The sequence below is a fragment of the Engraulis encrasicolus genome, chromosome 20 (assembly GCF_034702125.1).
Source record: "Engraulis encrasicolus isolate BLACKSEA-1 chromosome 20, IST_EnEncr_1.0, whole genome shotgun sequence".
NCBI classification, from domain to species: domain Eukaryota; kingdom Metazoa; phylum Chordata; class Actinopteri; order Clupeiformes; family Engraulidae; genus Engraulis; species Engraulis encrasicolus.
Window position 1 is genome coordinate 51,614,241 of NC_085876.1, and position 10,685 is coordinate 51,624,925.

The following is a 10,685-nucleotide window of genomic DNA, read 5'->3' on the forward strand; positions in this document are numbered from 1 at the left end:
GTAAAAGCAAACTTATAATGCCGTGTCTTAAAGGGCGCGCGCACACACACACACACACACACACACACACACACACACAAACACACACACACAAACACTGTAATGAGTGCTGCCCTGGAGATAGGTACATTAAATATCCATACACAGACACACACACAATGGTGAGTTTAGTGTGACTAGAGCGAAAACATATCTTAAGCATGACACAGATGAGGGACACAGATGTGACACATTGAAGTAGAGACTATAGTACCTCAGAGGACAATGTAATACGCTATGGCTGTCACCTGTAGACACACTTAAATGTTGAGTGAAATATCAGCCCATATGAATCTATCTAGACTAGTGTACAGGTGCACACTGTCATGGCCACTTAAATAACCATGGAAAAATGGGAATGTCTCTCACCCAGACACACTAAAATGCTACGTAAACTCCACAGAATATTACTATGTCAGCAGTGCACACTAACATGGATATCCATGAAACACATGTGACCTGTGCACAAAGTAAAACATCCATGATGTGGACCATGAAATGATATCTTTCATGCTACACAGACCTGTATAGATGTTACGATTGGGAGTAAAAGACCCACTGATCATATAAAACGTCTTCATCCTGCAGGACGAAGGCCAACTGTAGTTTTCGGAGTGAAAAGTCCGCACACTTAAAATCCTTTTTTCATGGCTGGATTACGTTTCGACTTCAACCGTCTTCATCAGATTACAATTCTGGGAAACGTAATCCAGCCATGAAATAATAAAAGACAAGTAAAACATCAGCCCATATGAATACGACCACTTAAATAACCATAGATACATGGGAATGTCTTTAAAATGGTGTGACCCAGACACACTAAAATGGTACGTAAACTGTCCACAGAATATTACAGTGACACCAGTGCATACTAATATGTGACCTGTGTGCATGATGGAACATGACATTTGATTTGAACCTTTATTGTCCACAGGTGTGGGAACTTGTCTTCAGTTTCACCATGTTAAAGACACATACGGTTATACATTACACATTTAGAGACATTACACATTTAACCTATTATAGCCTAAGCCCTTTTTGGGAAAAGGTGCCCTCTGCCTATTAAAACCTATATCTTAGCCTCAGAAGCACATAACAACATGAAATAAGTTGCATTTAAAAGCCAGGACTCTCATTTTGCATTAGAATGTGTTCATTCAGCTCTGACATAACCACATTGTTAATAAAACAGCTCAAATCTGAAGAACCTGAATGCAGTGTATATGTTACTACAGGACAAAATGGGTTAAGACAGACACTCCAGTCCACACAAAAACAATCAAGGAATACCACTCCAAAATAAATAAATGAATAAATAGGTGAGATCTAAAAATGTAAAAAAAACAAGACAAGGAATACTACTTCAGTTAATAAATAAATAGATAACCACATACTACAACAAATATGTTACGTAACATAAAATACTAGTCATAAGGACTCATCTAAGATATAAATCCCACCTGGTTTATTATGTTGACTGCATTTGGGACAAATGATATCTTGTATAAGTGGCTAGTGGTGTTAGGTACTCTAAAGCGCCTCCCAGGCACTCTAACACTACCTTTAACGCTACACAGACCAGAGTAGATGTTACGATCGGGGGTGAAAGACCCACAGATCACGTAAAATGCCTTCATCGTGCCTCAAGCCGCCGTGCTCATTAAAAATAGCGATTTCAGCATGCAGAGAGAGAACATATGAATGTCATCAACATCTGACCCTCTAACCCCCCGCTCTTAAACAGTGAGTGTGCTCTTGCACGCGGCACTTACATACATACACGCGTACGTACATGCATCCATTAAATTTGCACCTGTGTGTGTGAGCGAGACACTCTTGGGGAAACGCGGCGACTTTTTGTCTGAATTCCTGATGTCCGGCTAAAAATATGCTCCGCACATGAAACAGGACAGATGCTGAAGCTGCTTACAAATCATGTCCATTACTGGCACGCACTCTCCTCGTCTCCCCCATATCCTCTCCAGAAAGTATCCTCTCCTTTATATCCTCTCCTTAAAGTGAAAGCCCCATTGAGAAACTCCCAATTTCATTGTGACACAGCACTCCACAGTACACAAGTGAACACTACACACTGCACACAACGAAATTGCATTTAGGCCTCACCCGTGCAAGGGAGAAGCCACCAATGGTGCCCCAAGGGAACAGTGAGGCGGGACAGTACAGTGCTCAGGGTACCTCAGTCATGGAGGAGGATGGGGGAGAGCACTGGTTAATTACTCCCCCCACCAACCTGGCGGGTCAGGAGTCGAACCAGTAACCTTTGGGCTACAAGTCTGACGCCCTAACTGCTTACCCAAGACTACCCACTGCCCACTGTCCATTGCAGATGATGTCTGAATTCCATGTCATCTTTGTGGATGCAGTTTCCACTGTAGCCACTAGAGGGTGCTGTAGTCATGTAAAAATAAGATGATTTCAGAACCAGCCTTGGCTGTGCCATACCAGTTCCACTTACACCGGGCGGGAACCAACAGAGTTGTATAGATTAGATTAGATTAGATTAGATTAGATTAGATCATCCTTTATTGTCTCTTCAGGAGAGAAATTCAGAATGGACATGAGAAGGTGTGATTCACAGTTAACATCAGATCACCACAACAGACAGACTTAGGACCACAAAGGACAGACAAACATGTAAACAGGGTAACAGACAACCATTGTTAGTGTTACACACAACATTACAGTTTTGGCCCTGAGTTATCCAAAGGCATATGCAAACCTAGATATTGCACAAACCTAGATATTGCACATACTCTGACCTAGAGCTATTGTTCAGAAAATAATAAAATAAAATACAGAAGATAAAAAGTGTAATGCATGAGTGCTACATAAAGATGATTAGGTCAAGGGGGCGTTAGGTGGCTTATGATGAGGTCAAGGGGGCGTTTGTTCAAAAAAAAGGTTCAGAGCCACTGGTATAGCATAACAACATATCAGTGAAAGTGTTTGTGTGTGTGTGTGTGTGTGTGTGTGTGTGTGTGTGTGTGTGTGTGTGCTTTATTTCAGATCCTGGAGAAGACATATTAGCCTGGAGGGACTGATTGACACACAGCCATTAACGGAGGATGGAAAACATATCTTCTAATTGTTCCTGAAGCCATTCTGAGCCAACTAAATCCCCAACCAACACCAAAACTTGCACAACGCATAAACAAGCTCAGTCAACACAGCCATTCCACTCACTAACAAACAAACTGCCCCAACCTACAGTATAAAAACCCCAAAGAGCTTCTTTCCAAAATGAGATATATCCATTTTGTAGAATGTTGGGAAATTGACATTTTTGTATTGGGCATTCCATTGAATTGCATTGCTAAAAGGCATGTTTATTGAGGTTTTAAAAGTATGATCTAAAAAAAATTTAATGGCAAGAAGTCACACGTAGGTGATAGGACTTCTTAGCAGTCAATTCCTATATTATAATGCAAAAAGTCAAAAATGGCATATATCTCATTTTGGAAAGAAGCTCTTCCAAACACACATATATTTCACACGTCCTTCATTTTAGCACACAGCTCCGCCTCCTTCACCTAGTTCTGCTGCCGCCTTTCTGGGTCACGTCACCCCGTGAGCTCCCAGACTGCCCCTGTGCCAGCGGACGGTGTCACGTGATTGGCTGGATGGCGTGTGAGTTAATTAAAGGACTCTGCGGTACATTGTGAGGTGCTGAAGGGGCCGACAGGGCAGCGAGGGGTGTGGGGGGGGCACAGCAACCTATAGCCAAGACCAGCGGGATGGGGGGGGGGGGGGGGGTGCGGGATCAGCGATACAGCTTAACAACAGTCAACACAACCTATATCAGAGAGGGTGTGTCTGTGCATGCATGCGTGTGTATGTGTGTGTGTGTGTGTGAGATGCTCAATTTCCTGTCTTCACATCAGCAATCTGCAGCCTCCTCCACATCAGATATGACAGATCCTGCGTCAGTCGATGGAAACCGTTAAAACATGTAGCGCTTTATTACGGGACGATGCCCTCCCGGAAATACTGTCTCCACTCCTTGCCCTCTCATGTCATGCCCCCCCTTCAACCAGCCTTAAGATTCTACTACTCCAGCATGAGAAGTGTGCGTGTGTGTGTGTGTGCGTGTGTGTGTACACATGCGCTTTGGGAAATGGCTGAGTATCTTGGTGTATGTGTGTGTGTATGTATGTGAGCGAGAGAGAGTGTGGTGTGCATGTGTGTGTGTGTGTGTGTGTGTGTGTGTGTGTGTGTGTGTGTGTGTGTGTGTGTGTGTGTGTGTGTGTGTGTGTGTGTGTGTGTGTGTGTGTGTTTCAGCCATGTGTTATCCTGTGCTCACAGCCACATCTTTGACAATCCAGTTCACGTAGCGTTGCCTAAAAGGACGCTCAGGTTACACTTGGCTTGACGCCGGCATCATACGTATGACATAACGGTGTCATAATGCAGTCATGAATGTGTCGTAAACATTATGTCAATGTCATACGGCGTCATACGTATGACGTAAAGGTGTCATAACATTGTCATAATGCAGTCATGAATGTGTCTTAAAACATTATGTCAATGACATAGGCATTGTATTACTTCTTTGTCTTTAAGTGTAATTCTATTATGAAAAAGACAGGTCAAACAATGTCAACGTTTCATGGCCATAAAACGCTTTTGACATTGGCATTATGTTTATGATACTGTTATGTCATCTGTATGACGCCGGCGTCAAGTCAAGTTAAGTGTAACCCACACAAGGGCTCCACAACTCCACAACCTTAAGAAACACTTTTGCACTTCTATATCCTTTGCCTCTGCCTACCCGGTTTTATACAAATGTATAATTGTTTTGTGAACATAAATGTACAAATGTATGATGAGAATGTCTTTTACGAAAAGGGTGGCAGTCTTTAACAGCCAAATGCACGTTTTAATTTTAATTTTTAAATTTTACAAGATTGTTAAAAGAAAAGATTATTTCATTTATATTGTTGTTTATATTATTGAATGAATTTTTGAAATAAATATTTTCACATGAGTAGTTTTGGTACATATCAGTTTGTTCACAGTCATCACATACTAAGCCTTTGCTTTTTCAGCTCCAAATATGAATCAGGACAGAAGCAACGAGCGGACCAACGAAACGGGAGTGAAATAGCATACCGGTAAATGAATGAAGGAAGCAAAGGACAGCACTCTTCTGATTTTTTCTGTGTTTATCCGCCCTCGAACGTTTCAGGTAAAAACGTGAAGATTGCTGTCCTTCGCGTCCTTCGCTTCATTCATGGTTTATATGGGATTCAGCATCCAGTTCAGAACTGAGAATCATTAGGCGATAATGTGAGCGCGTCTTTTTTACCTTTTTTTAATGTGAAATAGGTACAAGCATTTCGCAAACTGGCCAAGGCTGCCTCATGAATGGGCTTGCTTTCACTGCATTGAAATTCAGCCGTAAGAACTGAAGTCTCTGAGGAAGAGCCGAAATTGGCCTGGCCTGCGTCGTGTGCAGCTGTTGTGAGGACCGTGTGTGTCAGGGGGGTTCATGGGAATTAGTCTTTTCAGACTCGCCAGCTCTCTTTCTCTCTCTCGCTCTCTGTCTCAGGCTCATCTGTCCAGTCGGTCAAGATACTGCCATACGGCCATAACCTCACTGTAAGGAATCGGTTTTCAGATGGACCTGTGTCATCATTTTGCATATACAGTACTTTTTTCACTCATGTTTTCCACGTGCTCTGAAGTACTTGCCATAGGCCCTATTACTCCTGGGAACTGAGCTGGGATACTGCCATACGGCCATGACCTCAACTGTCACTGTAAGGAATTGCCTTTTAACTGGCCATGTGTAATGATTTGCATATATATTTTTACTCCTCATGTTTTACACTCTCTGAAACACCCGCCAGCTCTCTCTGTCTCTCAGGCTCATCTGTCCAGACGGTCAGGATACTGCCGGACATAACCTCAACTCTCTCTGCAAGGAATTGGCTTTTAGCTGGCCCTGTGTGATCATTACCTCCGCGTTGGTTTGTCTGTCTGTCTGTCTGTCTGTCTGTGTGTCTGTGTGTCTGTTTGTTTGTTTGTCAGCAGGATAACTCAAAAACGTATGAACAGATTTGGACGAAACTTGGTGGAGTTGTTGGAAATGACCCAAGGAATAAGTGATTAAATTCTGGTGGTGATCTGAATCATGAACCAGAACTAGGACTTTTAAAAAAAAGTCTTCACCATTGCTAGCCTACAAGTCTAGAGGCCCCTAGTGACCACACATTGAACTGCAGGACAGGGCGAATGTTGACATTCGAATTTCTAACTCCACAAAAAGAAGGCAGAAAGACTTAAAACAAAAATAGGATGCAATGTAGTCAAATGTTCTAACAAACAGCTTCCTTGGCGGAGGTCTGCACTCTCTGAGTACATTATAGTTTTGCATGTTTTTTACTCCTCAAGTTTTCCACGTGCTCTGAAAACACTTGCCATAGGCCCTATTATTCCTGGGAACTGAGCTGGGGTTAAAACGTGTCTGGAGATTGGCTGATTACGGCGTGAAAATGTCACAGGGCATTTTGGGATCCTTCCTGCGTTGTTGTTGATGCTTTTTGTAGCGTCCGCAAAAAGCTAAATTATGCATGAGGCTGTGTGTCTGTGTGGAGCGGAGAGGAGAGCATTGAGAGTCAATAGGTCATACGGGGAAGAGAAGACACACAGATCAGACACACACACACACACACACATACACACACACACACACACACACACACACACACACACACAGACACACACACACACACACACCTACAGCAGTGAGGTGCAGATCAGACACACACACACACACACACACACACACCGACAACAGTGAGGTGCAGATCAGGCATACACACACACACACACACACACCCCGACAGAAGCGAGGTGCAGGCCGACAGCACATTTAAAAACAAACAAAGCCGAAGGTCAGGAAACGTGTAGCGCGCGGCGAGACGGGCCGCCGATGCCCAGGCCAGATTAACACTCGAACACAGACTAACGCTCTGTTCCTCTCTGCTCCCCCCATCCAGTGCCGGTGTTCTGTAAAATACTCCTACATGCCAGATAATCCTACAAACCCCTATTGGGCATCCAGGTTTTTGGTAGTACTTGTATCCATGACCATGCGGTTTTATTTTCATATCTTTCATCTCGTAAATCTAACACCCTGTTTGGTGTTACTGTTTTGTATTTTACTGTAAACAATATTATGAAAATATGACAATGTAGGAAAACCTGTCAGAACACCGGCTCTAGGTATAGGCAGACTAGGTGGTGACTCAGTACAGTACATGGTACCAGATCAGCTGTGCTCGAACAGATGGATGACACCCTACTTACAGATGCCAAATCCCACAAAGGGCCTAGGGCACCAAATTGCCTAGAACGGGCCCTGCCCCCATCACAGTCCTGGTTATGCTCCCTCCAGTATTAGAGGTAGAGTGAGTCATTTTAGTCATTCGTTTTCAAAATGGAGGCTGTTGCCTATTCTCAAATTTGATCTTTTCGTGAATGAATATCCACCAAGTAATTAATACTTACTGGTCTTACCAAAGTGCGGCAAGTTTGGCAGCCAAAAACTGTCTGGTAGGCCTAACTCAAACATGGAGAAGATCCACCACTTCATACAGCCTACGAAAAGTGGACATTTCTAAGTCATATTGAATGTTTGGAAATTGATGGTTGCAGTAAATAAATACACATGAAAAGCAACAGAAAGGTTAGTAAATTATTGGAAATGAAAGGGAATAGGAAAGAAGGGAAAGGCATATGTGCAGTCATGGGTGGGCGGTTAGGGTGTCAGACTTGCATCCCAGAGGTTGCCGGTTCGACTCCCGACCCGCCAGGTTGGTGGGGGGAGTAATCAACCAGTGCTCTCCCCCATCCTCTCCCCCATGACTGAGGTACCCTGAGCATGGTACCGCCCCACCGCAATGCTCCCCATGAGGAGCCACTGAGGGCTGCCCCCTTACACGGCTGAGGCATAAATAAAAGTGTTCACTTGTGTGCTGTGGAGTGCTGTGTCACAATGACAATGGGAGTTAGAGTTTCCCCGTTGGGCTTTCACTTTCACTGGAAGGAAGACCAGGAGGAAGTAGACATTTGCACTATAGAGCAGGCTGAGATTTGAACTTGTACACATCTGATCTTAAAGCCAACACACCGTAGCAACTGACTGTAATTAGTTCCCAAGAAAGACCAGGGCTCCGTTTGTAACAGCAAATTACAGTGCATTTTTAGCTGGCTAACTGGACATGGAGTCTTCCAGGGCGGTATTGGTGTATAGAAAATCTGTAATGAATAGACTATTCATTAGGGCGGTATTGGTGTATAGAAAATCTGTAATGAATAGACTAATAACAAAAAGAGTGCAGGTCAGAGTGAAGAACATTCATCATCTGAGGAATGTGTTGAGGAGGAGTGTGAAGACTCGGGACGCTGAAGGCCTGAGTTGTGAACATGGGTGTGAATCAGGCCTCTCCTTCAATGCATAAGAAAACATATTAATATATCTGGTGACGTTACTGTAGGCTATACACAGTGAGATAGTAGCCTCGAAGCTTCAGCCTTGAAGGATCCACAGAGACACTCAAGGACTTGAGGAACACTAACCAGAATCAGTCAGGGCGGGGGGGGGGAGGGGGCGACTAACTCACTGGGCCTACACACTACTTACTGGGCCCTCGTGGACCCCTTTTTTTTAACATTTCTGAAAATAGGGGCCCACGAGGGTGCGGGGCCCACCGGGAAATGCCCGCTATGCCATATGGCCAGGGGCCCACGAGGGTGCGGGGCCCACCGGGAAATGCCCGCTATGCCAGATGGCCAGGGGCCCACGAGGGTGCGGGGCCCACCGGGAAATGCTCGCTATGCCAGATGGCCAGGGGCCTGAGTTGTGAACATGGGTGTGAATCAGGCCTCTCCTTCAATGCACAAGTAAACATTGCTAATATATCTGGTGACGTTACTGTATACACAGTGAGATAGTAGCCTTGAAGAAGATCCATGGAAACACCCAAGGACTTTGCAGTCCGTATTGACTACCAGTGACAACAGAGCCTCTCTGATTGGGGTCTATTCACGACAAACTAGCAGCATAAATAGCCTATTGCATGTACTTATTAAAGGTAGTAAATCTGTGTGTGTGTGTGTGTGTGTGTGTGTGTGTGTGTGTGTGTGTGTGTGTGTGTGTGTGTGTGTGTGTGTGTGTGTGTGTGTGTGAGAGAGAGAGAGAGAGAGCGTGTGAATGTGTGTATGTGTGTGAGAGAGAGAGAGTGTGTGTGTGTGAGAGAGAGAGAGAGAGAGTGTGTGTGTGTGTGTGTGTGTGTGTGTGTGTGTGTGTGTGTGTGTGTGTGTGTTCTTCAGCACCGCAAGGTTACTGTGAGCCGATGGAGAGGTGGTGAAAAATGAGCTGACATTTGGGTGATGCTGCCGACCACCAGCCACTGAATAATGGAGAGGCCTAGTAGTCATTTGGAAACATAAAAACACACACCACACTCTCTTTCTCTCACTCTTTTATGCTTTTTTACTCTCTTTCTCTCTTTTACTCTTTCTCTGCTGACTCACTCCCGACTCTGCCTCTCTCTCTGCTTCTCACTCTCTCTCTCTGTCTCTCTCTCTCTCTCTCTCTCTCTCTCTCTCTCTCTCTCTCTCTCTCGCTCTCTCTCTCTCACACACACACACACACACACACACACACACACACACACAATATTTGTATTAATTATTGGCCAATCTCTCTCACTCACTCACACAAGCACACCGTCTCTTACTCTGTCAGTTTGTTCCCCTTTTTGACACACCCACACACACAGACAGACACACACACACACACACACACACTTTCTTTTTATTTCTGTGCATTATTGTTCAAATCTGCGTACATGTGCAAGGACACATAAATACAAATACAATTCAGTACACAGCAAAAGAGGGCCAGGCAATGCAGCCAAGGCACTTCCAAAGACTACAGATCCATCAGTGTCTTCATGTCACGGCCACATCACAGCACATTATTTTCCTTTTCTCCTTTCGTCGGTAACACTTTAGAATAATGGATGCAAAAAATCATTATAAAGACTTAATAAATAATTAACTATTGATGAATAAAACATTAACAAACGTTTGTAAATGACTAGGAAATGTAAACAAATGCTTGTAAATGACTAGGAAATGCTATGTTAATATTTTATATTTATCAAACATTTACAAGTTGCTTGTAAATGAATAAAATACTCTGTTATAAGGTGTGTAAAATCTTGCATATATCATTTGTAGATATTTTATAAAGCATTAATAAAACTTAGTTAATAATAAAAACATTTGTTAATGTTTTATTCATCATTAGTTAATTATTTACTGAGTCTTTACTAAGGAACATTATTATAAAGTGTTACCCTTACTCTTCTTTTCCATTCTTTCTTATTCTCTCCGTCTCTCCGTCTCTCTGGCTTCATCATGTTTTGTTCTGTCTCTCTGGATTCTGAAAACTTGTAATGAACTTTACTTGGCAAATGAGCACACTTTGATTCTGATTCCACACGCAGTGATGACACGGGAGTGTCATCTTGAAAACTTTTTACGAATCGTCATGTCATGTCTCTATCATCTTCAAAACTTCTCCCTCTCTCTCTCTCTCTCACACGCAC

At 43.5% G+C, this 10,685-nt stretch overlaps 1 protein-coding gene across 1 annotated transcript in view; it reads left to right on the top strand.

The window, feature by feature from the left end:
* Positions 1 to 3,714, top strand: part of si:ch211-191i18.2 (uncharacterized protein LOC564095 homolog) — a 40,131-nt gene extending 36,417 nt beyond the window's left edge. Inside the window, exon 5 of the mRNA XM_063186090.1 lies at positions 3,067 to 3,714. The gene's annotated coding sequence lies outside the window, so the exon portion shown is untranslated. The remainder of the gene's footprint in view (positions 1 to 3,066) is intronic.
* Positions 3,715 to 10,685: the final 6,971 nt, after the last annotated feature.